Source organism: Gouania willdenowi, chromosome 8 (genome assembly GCF_900634775.1).
Source record: "Gouania willdenowi chromosome 8, fGouWil2.1, whole genome shotgun sequence".
Lineage (NCBI taxonomy): Eukaryota > Metazoa > Chordata > Actinopteri > Blenniiformes > Gobiesocidae > Gouania > Gouania willdenowi.
Genome location: NC_041051.1, coordinates 11,970,572 through 11,987,371, shown reverse-complemented (window position 1 = coordinate 11,987,371; position 16,800 = coordinate 11,970,572). Strand labels below are relative to the sequence as shown.

Sequence of the window (16,800 nt, the reverse complement as noted above, 5' to 3'; positions counted from 1 at the left end):
AGGAAAGAACTTGTTAAGACATGTTTTTTTGATGTCCACTGTCAGGTAGCTCTTTTCTATAAACTTGCCATTAGGAAAGATAAAGCACACACTATGTATTCAAACAGCAGGTGGCCTTGGGAGAAACTTGTGCAGAGGTACAAGAAAAATACGATGACTAAGACGCATAGACTTAATGTCACGACTACTGAGATCAGATGATTCAATAGTCTACAGTGTGTTGCAGAAAAGGCAGAAAGGCGGTTTGGGAGTGAAAATATGTGAACACTCAACCTTCAGCTAGAATTGATAAACTTTTATACCACAAAGGAGATGGCATCACCAGGTTACCAATGCTTCACCTAATGATTTCCAACCACTACGGGGAGTACAGATTTTAACATTAATCTACAGACCCTTTCCAAAAAAATATAATATTGTGGAAAAGTTGTTTAATTTCAATAATTCCATCCAAAAACTGACTTCTGATTAAAGTAAAGTGTGCCTTTCGGTACACAAGACCTCGAACGGAACCCAAGCTGCTTGAGGTCCAGTGTGAAATATCCACAACGTTCTGTTCTTCACCCGTCTTCCTCCAAACCCTTGGACCTTGATTCCCAAATGAAAGGCACACTTTACTTTCATCTGAAAAGAGGACCTTGGACCACTGGCCAACAGTGCAGTCCTTCTTCTCCTCTTTTTTTTTCTGCAAAAACTGAAAAGTAAGTGGTGATTTCTTCACAGTATTCTAAGTTTTATGAGCTGGAAGCCCAAATGATGTAAAAATAAACAAATAAATACTTGAAATCATTTAAATTGTGGGCCCTGAATCTATAATCTGTGAAAGTTTAACTTTTTAAATGGAGTTATGAAAATTAAATAACTTTGGCTAATAGTAGCTGTTACACTAACGGCCATCGTGTCACAATGGAGTCTTATTTCATGATCCTGCCCTAAGCTTCTTTAAGCAAGGTACACACATAAAGGTAATCAGGCTTTTTTGTCCCGATTCTCCCTATTCCAGACCAAGGACGATAAACGTCAGATTACCTTATGTTTCGTAAATTTATCCTATAAGATTATACTGTGGTCTGACGTGTCTTAAGAGTGAATTTGTCCCGATAAGCAGTTCTCAAACGGGTCTGTGCCGACAATTGTAAATATTAAATTGTTCAATGTTTACGACCAAAACTCCTCGAGTGCGTGAGGAAAGCCGACTCAAGACTCTGTGATTTGTGACGTAGAACGGAATCAAGGCAACTCGGAAGTCGGCATTTCCAAGTATAAAATCCGATAGTGTATATCAGTCTGATATTAGCCTGAAAACAAATATCAGATATCATATAAAAATTTCTGGATTTTCCGGGAATTTTTTTTATTTTATTTTGTTTTTTGATTTATTTCATTCAATTGTAGAATACTGTAGATAATATGTTGGAGGTTAAAATGTATGTAACCAATCTGTTAATAATAAATGGGTCAGTTTCTCTCATCCCTACTGTTGCTGACTATTGTTCTCTGAGCAACATCTCTTGATCAAACCTTCTCTAACATTCCACACTACAAAGTAAATATTTTTTTTTATTAAAGGAAAAAAAAAAGTTTTTTAAAAAAAAAGCATGTATGATTAATGCTGATATAGGATCAATATCGGTATCGGCCAATATGCAAGGCCGCAATATCGGTATCATATCGGAAATGAAAAAGTTGTATCGGGACATCCCTCTTCCTGAGTTCAACCAAGTCTGACAGGTATAATATTAGATTTGTTTCCAGCCTTTACAGAGTAGGAGCTACGACTTTAGTTTTTGTTCCAAGTCACTTTTTCAAGTAGGAAGTCAGAAAATCTAGAGTTCCGAATTTGATCTAGTTTGATCAGACAAGATTTCCGGCTTGGAAGAAAGTCGGTGGTTGGACAGAATGTTTGCGTGTGTGGTGTTCTATGTTGAGATGATCAGAGCACACACACAGTGCAAACAAAACTGTTGTAAGCCTGATTTTTTTTTTTATCTTCAAGTGTGAGGTCTGTAACAGAGTAAACAGTTACGGGTAGGAGTGTGACGATATCTCGATATATCACGATATTTTTTCGCACGATCGACGCTCACGCTAAGTATCGATTTTTTTTCCGAAACCTTTTCTCCTTTTTCACTAAATTGTGCTGGTACGTCTTCACAGAAATGTTGTCACTGTGTGTTGAAGTAACCAATATTTTGTTTACGGGAATATTGCAATATAATGGTGTCACTGGTAAGACAGGCCCTATTTTTTGTTTACAGAAAGCACTATTGGAGATACTTATTCGTTTACATTGGTATGTTGACACTTGATGTTGCACTAAAATAGTGTCATTGTTCATAGGACACTTTTTTAATTTATTCTCTTTCAGAGATGTAAAATAAAAATTGTTTTTTTTCACTTAATCTTTTTTTTTTCTTGTTATGTCAAATTATCCTAGATTGATTTCTGACCAATATATCGATAATTGCAGTATTGTCATATCGTGAGATAATAGTTATTGTGAGCTTTGTATCGTGTATCGTATCGTGAGGTACCCAGAGGTTCCCACCCCTAGTTACGGGTGGAGGTGAGCTACAACTATACCCAACAGTGGCCCTTTGGCAATCAGGTAAAAGCTAGAATGCCATTTTCTTTCTCAGCTCAACCACAACCTGTGGTTTTGATCAGCTGCTTATACCCAACCCCTTTAAATTGGAGAAAGTAGAAGCTCACAAGCAGGAATAATAAAAACGAATCAAATCTTCATTACACAAAACCGACTATTACAGATTTTGTATTCTTGAAATGAATGCATTAGTTAGTGCGCACCACGTCAGTTATACAGTGGCTTTTGATCTGCTTTTCTAACACTGGTGGACACACAATGATATGAGAAGTAATCAAATACCGTCATAATAATTCTAAAATGTGAATTAAATGTGCAACGTGTAATGAAGTCTGCCACCCTGTTCTGTTCAGCAGTCTGATTTCAGCAGCGACTCCTTAAATCTATTAGTCGCAGTGTTCAGAGTGATGACACAGCATACACAAAGAGATCAGTTTGTGTCCCAGAGGTAAGAAGCAAACAAATTACATAAAGCCTGAAAAGTAAAGGCTAATATGAAGCAGTGCGGCTATAAATAACTTGGGATGCCAGAGAGTGCTTCTCTTGTGTTTTGGTGGCAGTGCATGCCGTGGACAGGAAGACACAGTTAAAGTGTGATCGTAGGAGGAAGCCCAAAAAAATGTGCGAGTGTGTGAAAGAACGTGTGAAAAGGTGGAAACGCAAGAGTTGGTTTGAGTGATCACCGCTTAGAATGTGGCAGCAGATTATAGCTAAGGAGTCGTTTTACAGCAATTATAACCAACAGAGAGAGAGCGCTTACTGGCTTTCTCGGACACCCAGTGCTCAGAATGCATAAAACATCGTGATGCGTTGTAGGATGAGACACACGAGCAGGTGTGCAGAACAGTAGAGTGTGAGCAAAACCATAAAGGCATGAAACATACGGTCACATAATGCGCCCATGTGTACTGTTGACAATTTATGAATTCACTGACTGGGCTGTGTGGTTTCTCCCGTTGGTGCGTGATTGATTCACTAAAGCTGTCATTTGTCATGCTGCAGTTGCAGGCATTCCATATTTTGGAGCTAAAATCAAAAGTCCACCGGAAACTCTGATTTTCAGTCGACCCATAGTTTGAAAACACAAAGCCAAGCTAGCAAGTGTGAAACATTCGGATCAACTTAAAAGTGAAACGGCGTGATGATTCAGTATCCATTTTTGATAGCAAGGTCGTCAGGAACGATGAAAAATTCAATTAAATGAGAGGTAAAGTTCAGGCTGAGGTACAAAATGTTTTAAAGGGTATTTCAATTCATTTAATTCATGTCCTTCAAACGGAAAAGCATTGAAGGCTCCTGTCTAGCTCTTATACTTGAAGTTTGTTGCAAATAAATGCTCACAGAAAAATCACATCTACCACAAGAACTAAATGAAATTCTACCTTTGTGATGAAGGCAGAAAAACCTAAACCCTTTATAAGGTTGTTTTATAAACTGATTAGTTTTTTAAGTTATGTAATATCAATGTCACCCTGTTTTTTTAACCATCCAAATCTCTGTTCACTTAATGCAGAGGGGAAAGAATTTGGTGCTTTATAGCTGATACTGTATGGGGCACGTGTCAAACTCATGGCCCGGGGGCCAAATCCAGCCCTTTGGAGCATCCAATTTGGCCCACAGCAGAAAGAAAAATGAATCATTGTGTGAATGAAACTCAACATTATATTTGCAGGTGCTTCCAGTGCTTATATTGCATGATTGCTGCCATTTTTGATGTTAAACTCTTGAGAAATCTTTAAATTCATCCATAATCCTTAAATTTTTATAACATTTTGGTCACAAAATCTAGGAAATTTAAAGTGAAGACCCTGTTGGGACTGATATTTGTCACTTATTGCTTGGATATTGTCGGTTTCTTACATATTTTGTATTTTATATATACGTAGAAGCGTAAACTAGGGCACAATAATGTTAAAATTACTTGTTTTTCCATATAAAAATTGTGGCCCACTTGAGATCAACCGGTTCCATATTTGACCCTTGAACTGTAATAAGTTTAACACCCCTGGTATAGGGCTTTTGGTTTTCTGAGATTGCAGAAAATGGATGTAAAAAATGGAATTCACCTTCTTAAAGTGAGAAAGCAATTTGAAACAAAAACAAACGGACTCATTATTTATTTCACTCTTTTGTATTTAAAAATCTGACTCCAATATGACACAGAAATGTCTCACATGCATGTTTTGGGACAATATCACTAGAGTTTTAATCGGGCCGAAAAAAGAAGACCCAAACCCATCCCAAGCCGAATCAAACCGATGTCTCTTTAAGCTCGAACCCTTTTCAACCCGACACATCCGAGCACGCGTGCGTAATGATCAGATGTGAGTTGCATACAACTAAACATGACAAACAGCTTCATGTGACGCTACAGACGGTACGTGCGTCTTTCTCGCGCTAATCGAAACACATCCTTGACCATTTATTTGCCACGCAGCGTCTGAACCAGTCTCAACCGAGCAAGGAATTCAAGCTCTAAAGTACACTACGTTTAACCAGTTGAACGAGTGATGGAATGTTAAACAGACAAGATTAAAGTAGTGATCGTGTTATCATGTGACTAAAAATGAATGCAGAGCTTCATCTGAAGTGTGTTTATAATGTGTTGTGATGAACAACAAGTTCAGATTATTAAATCTGAAAAAGCACTGGTACAGAGACAGGAATAGCCGATGGTGAAATAACTGAACTGGTGATGGGTTTACCTGATGACAGAAGTTGGTGGTAATTAAAGGTTTCATAAATAATGTTTTGAGACCCTATCATGCATTTCCATGGTATTTACTCCATTAAGCAGGTGGCTGAGTGAGCTAAAGTCACCCTTTGCAACAAATTCTTGCGTAATTTCTCATTTCTTTAAATTCTCCAAAGCAGTGTTTCTCAAATGGGGGTACGTGATCACACTACAGGGGATACTTGAGAGAGTGGAAAAGAATGGAAAATTGGAATTTTTAATGTTTATTTTTAGTCAAAAATGACAATCATAACAATAATGGAAATTATCTTGATTAGAACATGAACTGTAAATACAAAAATCAGCCTTTGTCCAAACCAGGTGGGTGATGACCGGAAATGTTTAAAACTATAGAAATAAATCTATTACCAATGTTCCAAAGCATATGAAATAATTCAAAGTAGTTGACTCTATTAGACCCTATTTCTATTTAGTGTGTTTGGTTTGACTTTGGAAAGTTTAATAGCCTGAGAAGTAATCTAAATAGAGAAATATGATGAAACAAAAAAGAAACAAAAGTGTATAGTGACGCAGACATGGCGCGGAAATTAATTAAACCAAACCCCGAAACAGAATTTGGGAAATTTCAAACCAGAAAACCAGGTTATTAATATTAATTTATAGGGGTCAACCAAATATTCGGTTGCCGAATATATTCAGGCAAATATTGCAAAAAAAGCCACATATTGGGCCTTCGGTTTAGTGAGTTAAAAGCAAGGCCGAATAGTAGACTGTGACGCAAATGACGCAATCAAACAACGTGCAGTGATTTTGAGTCGGAAAAGTGTGTGCGAGTTACTGCAGGAGCAGAGCAGCTCCTCCTTTCCGCACACAAACACAGCCAGACTCTCTCTTTTCCGCTTACCGTTCTCTGTCACCAAGCCCGTTGTTAGCGCTGAGAGCCACAAATCCGTAAACATCCCCATTGTTTCCTCCTTACACTACACCAGGTCTCGCTGCATAGGCTGATGTAGTAATAGCACGGAGTGCTAACAGTAGTGCAGTTTGTATTTACATATATGGCAATAAAGTATAATATACATTCTATATTAAACCGCAGTGTTGTTTTAGCTTTTAAATAGTTGGAGAGGGTGGAGCTCACATTCTAGGAGGCGTGTTAGGTGACATCACCTGCCAATGTGGGCAAAATCCAACTCGACCATTTGGAGCTGACTTTGTTTTTACAAAATGTGAAATAACAAAGGAGGGAGGAAACAGAGCGTTTTACACTTTGGCCCTCTGAATGAGGCTAAATGGATGTACTGTATATCAGCAAAACCATTATAAAGTGATAAAGTGAAGTTTTTTTCATCATACCTCCCCTTTAATGCATGTTTTGTTTTATTTGAAGGGCTAATATAAATGAAAAATTTTGTTGTGCTTTTTTTGAAACGCAAAGGCTACTGGAATATTTAAAAAATGTCAGAATATTCAATAAACATTTACTTTCTTTAAAAAACATGTCTAAAAATGTATTCTAGGCTATTTATGCACTATTAAAAAAAACTGAAAAACTTAACCGCATTCGATATTCGATTTTCGGCGAAGCGTTTATATTTTATTCAGCTTCGGCCACAAATTTTCATTTCGGTGCATCCCTATTAATTTATATACGTAAGTTCTATACAAATGAACCATTTAACTTGTTCCTTTTTCCTCTAAAAGCTTTTTCTTAAGTAATCAAGGATATTCCCCAGGTAGGTTTAGGCTTTAGATTTCTGATATGCCGCCGAAGTCGCTGGTCAATCAATCATGGTTGAAACCCTATTTGCCTGCCGTCCTTATAATGAGCGTGCACAAAGAATCATCCTATAATTTATACCAGCATTGCTGAAGAAGACATGAATAAAGGCTTTTTTTAGGAAAAGGAAAATAAGAGCAATCTAAACACAGTTGGCACAGACGAAGCAGTAATTTCATCAGCTAGGGCAGGCTGCCTGATTAGTGCTTGTGTACGAGGAATGAAATGAAGCCTTGAGCTCGCTTATTTTCTCTTCCCTGTAAATAAAACTGTTTTCAAGTCCAAGTTCCACAAACAAACACATAAATAAGCAAATATAGCAATAAAAAGTACAACTCCTGCTGTATTTAGTCAACTTGAGTCCATTTTAGAACCAAGCCATATGCTCCTTTTAATTCAACATGATGGTACCAGACTTATTTAAAAATGCACCTCAATTGGGTGTGATATGGTATTTATAGTAACAGGAGAGCCCGCTGCTGACGAGATTATGTTCCAGCACTGATTGGTGGTGTGAATGCGTAACCAACAAAAGAGTATTTATTTTTTCACTCCCCCCCCCTTGTCATAACTCTGCAGCACTCCAGGGATATTTTTGGTAAGAGGAGAACAGCAATAAAAAAACAGCAAAGCGTAAAAACAGAAAGAGGAGATAAAAGCATTGCAGGGAAGAAATAGGCAGCATCTCCAGAGAGAGAGACATAGAGAAAGAAAGAGAGAGAGGCAGGGAATCAGGGAATGGGAGAAAGTGTCCCCGGCCAAATCGGATTGACCACTTTGTCGTCACACAAAGGCTCCCGTTTCCTGGCACCACAACAGTAAATGATGTTTGGCAGCCGCATCCATACTACTGGCTGCTGTACTTGCACTCATATGCTCATGTTTCCTATCCCAAACTGAATCATAGTATGTTAAGTTAAAAACATTTTCAATAAATTCCTATAAAACCTTGTCTTAATTAACGAAACCTGAACTAAAGATACTATCAGAACCTAGGGAAAAAATAAATAAGTAAAATTATTTACTTTTTTTTTTAAATTATATGCTAAATAAAACAAACCCACGATTTTGGACTTGTTTAATCCACGCACATGCAAGCTCCTCCCCTCCACCCCGCCCCCCTCTCAAAGCTAAAGCTAGCCTGCAGGCAAACACGAGGAAAGTTGTTGCTAGTGGTCTTGAAACATGGCAGGAGAAACTTGATTTTAGTGTTTGAAGGATTTTATTTATGTTTAAAGAATATATTTTTTGTTTTTTGTACAAAAAATAAATATCTTTTTGGTTGACAAATAATCGTGATTTCAATTATGACTAAAGTAATCGTGATTATTATTTTTTTTCTATAACTGAGCAGCCCTATCAGAACCCCAAAAAGGATACGTTTTTTTAACTTTCATTCTTCTTTGTGCATATTTTACACTGTGTACACTAAAGGCTTTTTCCACACACTTCAACAGTCAGATAACCTGTGTTTCCTGAAACTAGGCTTCATTCACGTCCATAATTAAACTGCATTATCCATACATGATGATTAATATGATTGCATTTACCATCATGGCCACATCAGTTCTTTTTCCTATCTTCCCAAATTGCATTACATTTAGATAACTATTCTCTAACCACGCTATGCATATGATTTATTTACAAAGTCATAGGCAGAATATGTGATACTAAGTATGATAAAGTGTATGTTTTACTATGCCATGGTCCACAGGACGTGTGTGAGTGGAGGCTACAGCTGGTTTGTTTAGCTACTCAGAACAATGCATGGTTTTTCCATGATTTAACATGGTCTGTGTTAGGGATGTAACGATTCACTCAACTCCCGATACGATTCACGATACTGGGTTCACGATACGATTCTCTCACAATTTATTTTACAAAATGGGACTGTATATAAATGACTGAAAAATTTTCCTTTATTTTTTTTGGGAAAACAATATACTATTTTTCACTGTCAAAAGAATCCCTTGAGAAACTATTCAAAACAATGCAATTTAACTAAAAATAAATCTTGAATGAAATAAATAAAGGAATAATACAAATGAAGAAGAAGCTTGTTTTTTTAAATTCTGGTTCTATAGTAAACAATACAAAACTGCACAATAGTTCTTTTTCTTTTTAAAAGTGCAACTGAAAATGTATTTTGTGCCTTAACAATTCATTTCACTGTATTTAGGTCAGATATTTGTTTGAACCAGCTGAGGGCGCTGGTAACCCAGTGGTTGGTTGACATGCAGATATTTTGCAGTGAAGAAGAGATGCTATGCTAGCAGACAGAGCTAATACAGAAACGTGACTTTTACAGATATTCCCGTAATATTACAGATATTCTTTCGGTACTAAAGGGGTAAGGAATCATTTATGAATATGTTTAAGAGTAGAAGATGGCCAGAAAGAAAGTATTAGCAGATTTCACTTGCCGCCAACACTTCTGGGTAGAAAAAAGTACTGCGATTCAATTTTCACAGCATCGATGTGAATCGTTATACCTATGAATCGATTTTTAACTGCCTTACGATTAATCGTTACATCCCTAGTCTGTGTCTTTGTATCTGCATTTGTTCATTGTTTTTTTTCTCTCTTTTTTTTTTGGGGGGGGGGGGGGGGGTATTTGTCCTCATCAGTCATTTCCCAAAACCTACTGTCAGTTTTTTTTCTTCATTAAATTTAACGAAGCTCAAACCTGTTGCTTTTAATTTAATTTCAACCATTATCCACCTCATTCCGTGTTATTTCCAACCTCTTGATGTGATTGGCACGTTTGACTCAAAGCTTCAAAATGTGTAACTGTACCTAGTAGCTCAACACTTCAGCAATCTAAAGTAAAATAGGTGTGAAAATTAGCTTTACCTTTAACATTATTTGATCATAAACATAAATGTGGTTTAAGATAAAGAATTCTACTTCTCACACTGGCCCTCACTTAAAATAATTGATATACATTAGTGATAGACCGATGCAGCGGCCGGCCAATAATATCAACTGTTTTTTGCATTTTTTACGTGTATCGGCACCAATGCGAGCTGCTATGTTCTCCAATCTGCATTATTTACAGAGTGCAGGAATATTTTTACTTGTTCTACAACACCTTTCTTAATTTCACCAAATGTTCCTTTTTTTTTTAAATTGAGACTCGTACCATTTGTGATCATCATTGTGTAATTTTTATGATGTAAATTGAGGGAGCAAAAGTAGTATTGGCTCAAGAAAATCGGCAGTCCATATCGGTCATCAGGCTATGGCTGACGATTTTTATTTTGCAAATTCGAGTTTGAAAAAAGAATAAATCAAAAAATGTAATAAAAAAAAAAAAATTAATAAATTCCCACCACAGTTTTTTCGGACTTTTTCCCGTTCCGATGTGAGCCAGCCCCCTCTATGTTTACCCTTTGAGTAGGCTATATGTGTCCCACAGGAATGTTCAACTTTTTTTTTTTTTTTTTTTCGCTCTATGCTGAGATGATAAGGGAAAAGTTTATTATTATTTTTAATGGTAATGTTATATGTTACAAAATATGTAGTTATCTGATTTCTTAATCAGAAAATTTAAGCTACTGTGAAGTTGCTGTTGTACTTTTGCTTAAACCTGGGTTAAAGCTTGAAATTGTTGAATAACAGAGCCTCATTTACTTTTTATTTTGGGATTGTTCTCTGCATTTTAACTCTTGAGTACTTTTGACAATATATCTGATGTCTGCAGTCATTTTTAAGTGCATAAAAAAAAAAAAAAAAAAATAATCAAAACTTTTTTTTTTTTTTTCAAATCGGAGATTTTTTTTGGAGGCAAAATCGCCCAGCCCTAATATCGGCCCTAAAAAAAAAAAAAAACGAAAAACATTTATATTGTATATTTATAAATATACATGGCTAAGTATACATGGTAAATAAATGGTGACGTAAATTAACTAACTTCTATTCAAGCTTAAGTTCTACATCTAGAGCAGTGTTTCTCAAATGGGGGTGTGTGTACCCCTAGGTGAAACGTGGCAAATTAACACATGAAAGCAATAAAAACATGGGGTTTTATAATGTTTATATTTAGTTAAAAATCATTATTATAACAATGCTGATGTAAATGATCTTGATCAGAAAATTAACTGAAAATACAAAGGATGTGGCGGTAGAAAGTCAGAACAATGAGCAGATGCTAACGATGGAAATAAGCATGTTTTCATTAGCTGTTATTGTGATTGCACACATTCAACCTCGTTTCTTTCCCCATTCTGTTTTCAACCCATAAAGATCAATTTTGTGTCATAAGTTACTTGGGTCCAGATGTCTACTCCACACTGAAGTGAAACAATTAAATCATCCGCTCCGGTTGATTCAGGTCGACTACCAGCAGCCACAAAGCTCCAAACTTTCTGACACAGTCTGAAAAAAAAATACCAGCTCTCTTTGGTCCAAAGGCTGTCAATCAAACATCTTTTAACTGATCTTATGAGACACCAAATAGCACATTTATATCAAGGACAATATAGGGATAAAATAAATGTAAAGTGTCTTGCACAACTTTCCATTATGTGTTCCAACTGTGATCTCTCTATGAAAAAAAATAAAAAAAAATAAGAAAGGCAGAAGTCTGAACAAAGGAATATGTCTCTTTGTTCAAACAATTTGCTGATTCCCATCACTTCATTAGCTTTCCTTTCAAGATCCTGGTCTAAACCCAGTGCAGAAGACAGAGGCTTTTCTTTTTGAGCTGCCCAAACTACCTCAACTGGTTCCTCTCTTTACACAAGAGTAGCAGCTCTACTTTGAGCTACTCCTGGGTAGGAGTGTGACGATATCTCGCACGATCAATTATCAATATACTCGCGCTAAGTAAGTTTTTTTTTTTTTTTCTTCAAAACCTTTTCTGCTTTTTGACTAAAATGTGCAGGTAGGTCTTCACAGAAATGTTGTCACCGTTTGTTGAAGGAACCAATATATCGTTTACTGGAATATTGCACTATAATGGTGTCACTGGTAAGAAAGACCCTATTTTTTGTTTACAGAAAGCACAATTGGAGATACTTATTCGTTTACATTGGTATGTTGACACTTATTTACAGAAATGTTGCACTAAAATATTGTCACTGTTCATAGGACACTTCTTCAATTTATTGTCTTTCAGAGATGTAAAATAAAAATTGTATTTTTTCACTTAATCTTTTTTTTCTTATGTCAGATTATCGCAGATTGATGTCTGACCAATATATCGATAATCGCAGTACCGTCGTATCGTGGGATAATCGTTATTGTGAGCTTTGTAACACGTATTGTATCATGAGATACCCAGAGGTTCCCACCCCTACTCCTGGGATTAAACTCTTCACTCTCACGCACACAGTCAGGCCCACAACACACATATTAGGGCTGGGCGATATGGACAAAAACTCATAACGCGATATTTTTTTCTCAAAATGGCGATATACTATGTAGGTCTCGATCATTTTAAATCAAATGAGGTCTGACCAGAAAGATCATTCTGGGTTAAATTTGCTGATGTAAAATGCCACACAGACACATTTAATAACAAATAGCTGCACAATATGTGCCACTTTAGTTCTCCTCTGAGGGACAGCACGTATGAGTGAGTTCTGTAGTGTGGCTTGTTTAGGGGAAGATCTGGGTTAGCAATGCACTAAGAAATCCATCTAACTGTGATTTTACTGCTGTTTTGAGAAATAGAGAAATCAGCGACTCCTAAAAGTATTTTGATACAAAAAAAAAATATATATATATATATACATACAGTATTAATCAATATAGGAAATATTGTACTTTTCTACATCACCAAAATAGAAAACTTGATATATCTTGAATCTCGCCATATCGCCCAGCCCTAACACATATTTTTGATTAACTTGTATTTCCATTACATTTAGTCCTTACAGTAGTGAAATATTGCCCTCAATGCAAAAAATGTACAATGTTATGTTACTTGTAGTGTTTAAAACATGTCTTTCTCATCACATTAGCTAATATTAAAATACGCTGGAACTAAAGGGGTTGCAATGGGCGACATCTTATGCTTTTGCACTTAAAATTGTTGGTTTAGTATCAAACAGTGAGAGGTTCACAGGCAAACTAATGGCCAACTTTATGAGACCCACATCGCAATGTAGGAGGATATGAACCCTATGGATTTACAGTGCCAGCCTTTTCTCTGGTGCCTCAACTAAAAATATCTCTACAATTGCTGATATAATGTCAAGTTGTCAACCTTTTCTTTTAATAAATAGCTTCCTTCCTTTGGGTTAATCAATGAAAAATGGAAACAGTTCCCCCCCTTTTTTACTTTTAACAATCCTCTCCCATTGTCACCTCTTCCTAGTCCATTTGTCATCTCCCAACCTTTCCTTTATTGAATCTCACTCTCCAGCTCCAGCCATCTGCTCCGTGTGCCCTGACATGTGCATGAGCGCTCCTGAGAAGCCCAGTGGAAGTAATGGTCTGTTACCACTCAGGCTTCAACATGTTGTCTGGCCACTGCACATAAAGTAGTTCTTTTAGCTGCCTGCACACTAATTACTTATCTACCTCTAAGTGTGTGTGTGTGTGTGTGTGTGTGTGTGTGTGTGTGTGTGTATGTGAACGTAAGAGTTTGTTAAGAGGGAAATCAAGTCGATAAATTAATTATAAATGAACTATGTGAACAACGTGGCTGTATTTGTACTACCAGGCGTGGAGCAGTGACTTTAACAGTAAGGGTGTTCTAAGGGTAGGGCAATTTACTAATACTAACATGATAAAGCTGTTATTAAATCAGTGATAGTCAACATGTGTCTCTTTAGGTCTTAATTTTAATTATTACTCCCCCAGAAAACCTTAAAAGGGGGAAACTTTGAGCTCCTTTGTCCCATTTTTGCCCCTTTCCTCACTTTTGTCCATCTTTGCAAGTTTTTTTTTGACATTTTAATCCCATTTCTATCCCTTCTTTGATCATTTTTTGCCACGTTTCATCCAAATGAGCTACCTTTCGCTCCACATGTTTGGCCTTTTTCACTATCGTTTGCCACATTTTGCTCATTTAAGCTACCTTTTGCTATTACATCCCACCCATTTCCTCTTTTTTGTACACTTGACTGCATTTTAGTCACTTCACTCTTTTCTTGCCACATTTTTGACACTTTTGACATGTGTTATACTCATTTTTTTTGTCACTTTACCCTTTGCTGTTAACTCTTTGTTTACCTTCTTGGAACAGCAGCTTTATCAAACAGCTGGCTGTGGTTGGACTGATCACCATTCAGTCAATCTAACTGGACCAATATGTTCTCAACAATGAATCCCTCTGTAAAAAGTGAGGGGGATTATTTATTTTTGTTTTTATCAAAGTGCGGATGTCAGATTCCGCACGGGTGAGACGCGCCTATGTACTACAAATAGTTTCTGCAATTTTATCAAAGCATTACTCAAGTTTGTAATAGTGTAATCCATATCTCTATGATATGTCTGGTATTGATTTTTTTTTTTTTTTTTTCTCATGAAAATTTATTTAAAATTGAACTTATCCAACTCAAATAAATAAAAGTTAAATCAGAGTAATCTAACACACCACAGCACTCGATTAAAGGAGAAATCAGTTCTAGCTAGATGAGGCAATTTAACCCATCGCAGTTCCCTCTGGAGGGATCCTATTGGGAGCTGTGGAGCCCTAATAAAGTCTTCATTTGTATGTAAATAAAGTGCATCAGGAAAATCAATCAAATCGTCACACGCAAAAAAAAAAAAAAAAAAAAAAAAAAATCTGTTCCTACTCGACAGTTATATTTAAACCTATTCTCATTTGCTTTGATTGTGTTTTGCGAGCAAATGAATTATTTTGTCAGCACTTTTAAGTTTACGTTTTCTTGAATGTTGGCAAATATAGATTGACACTGTAGCTAAATATATAGTACAGTATTAAAGTCTACACAGGGTGGCGGTGGTGATTTATTACTTCATCATCATTAAAATATGGATTGCATTTAATGTGCTGCTGTTGACGCCTTTCTATAAAAACATTAAAAAATACAGGATAGAACTTAGCTTTTCTGCGTTTCAACAACGTGACTGAGTCACAAGAACATGTATAAAAGAGCTGGTGGACTTCAATTTATTTGGATCCCCCATTAGGGTCCAAATATAGCCATCACAATACAAGTGCGACCCCTACTGGCCAAGCCCACGCCTGCCTCTGGCACTACGAGCCAACATGCTCAATAACGTGAATTTTAGAGCAAAGCTTGTCCTGACTTTAATGTCACAATTCAGAATGCATGAAAACGCCAGCTTTCGCACATTCTGATAGCCATGTTTCTCATGAAGTGTCTTCTTACTGTATCACTGTACGGATCTCGATATGAGATGGAAAGAGGAATAACTGGAAGTTGTGCCAACCAGTGGCGCAACCAAAAGCCCGCAATGGGTTTCCAATCCATGCGTAAAATAAATAAATAAGTAAAATAAAATACTGAGAGAATAAAACACCCAGATTGCTTTTATGTTTACTTTTTATCTAAAAATATCTAGATTAGACCCTAACCCATATGCATGTTTTGTTGTATTTGGCATATATATGGATTACATATTTGGCAAAAGCAACAACCCACAAATATTAATGTGTAATGATTAGAGGTGTATTAAGCTGTGTAAATGGTTGGGTGCACTTTGAAGATGATTGCGCCAAGGTTTCAAATATTTATTAAAAAAAAAAAAAAAAAAAAACGTGTTGTGCACAGTTGTGATGTAAAGGTTGGAAGAAGAATATTTTAGATTCCATTTTTTTTTTTTAAATTTGTTAAGTCTATAATGTCTAAGTGTGAGTTAAAGATGTTGAGGGGATCCATGATGTCAGTAGAGTGCCGCACTTCTAGGGCAAGGCGCGGTAAAGCGCAGCGCGGAGCAGAGAGGAGTGGGTTGATGGTTCACCATCGCCACGGCACGATCTAAGACCAGTGAGAAATGACAGACAAGTACTTACAGCATCTGCCTTCCACACAGCTCCAAAACAGTGGTGTGAGATGACATTGCAACACTGTGTCTCCGCTGGGAAACCATGCAGGCTCCGATGGGGGGGAATCACTCTCCGAAACACTGCACAAAGAGCAGCTTCTCTCCAAAAAACGATGTATTCCCACAGTGTCCGAGGAAAGTGAGCGAAATCCAACGTTTAGGTATTTTTTTTTTTTTTGCACTTCACAGACGAGCAGCTGCGAAGAAGAAGAAAAATCACTGTTGTAATCCAGTCTTCATTGTAGAGTGCATGTGTGCACTGCGCGCCTATGATGCTGATTCTTCACTGCAATCTCTGCTGGCCCCCGCGCATTGTGGGGGGCTCAACCTGCAGCGGTGTGCGCACACATCCCAGGATCCCAGGAGGAGAAGGGCTGGCCAACAGCCGCCGGACGCACACACGCACGCACATTGACCACCACCACTACTACCACTGTGCCAGTGGCTCCGACAGCCTGGGATCCACGCACGGGACACGATCCCCCGCGTCTTTCCTTCTGGAGCACGTGAGTGCGTGTATGCTCGTGTGCGTGGCTGCGCGCTTCTGCAGAGGCAGTGACAGCTGGATGGATGGACGGACTCAGCCCTTCTGCCTCCCCCGTCTCCAAAAGCGCATAGAACCAACAGGGATCACGACCAATTTGGGTCATTTTCACCTAATTTATTACCAATTCAATCGACACAACTACAGTTATCACGGCAACAAACCCCATTATACATGTACCATCAGCAACA

The 16,800-nt window shown here is 37.3% G+C and overlaps 1 protein-coding gene across 1 annotated transcript in view; it reads right to left on the bottom strand.

Annotated features, from left to right (window-relative positions):
- Nucleotides 1-16,583, bottom strand: part of grin2aa (glutamate receptor, ionotropic, N-methyl D-aspartate 2A, a) — a 198,846-nt gene extending 182,263 nt beyond the window's left edge. Inside the window, exon 1 of the mRNA XM_028454435.1 lies at nucleotides 16,034-16,583. The gene's annotated coding sequence lies outside the window, so the exon portion shown is untranslated. The remainder of the gene's footprint in view (nucleotides 1-16,033) is intronic.
- Nucleotides 16,584-16,800: the final 217 nt, after the last annotated feature.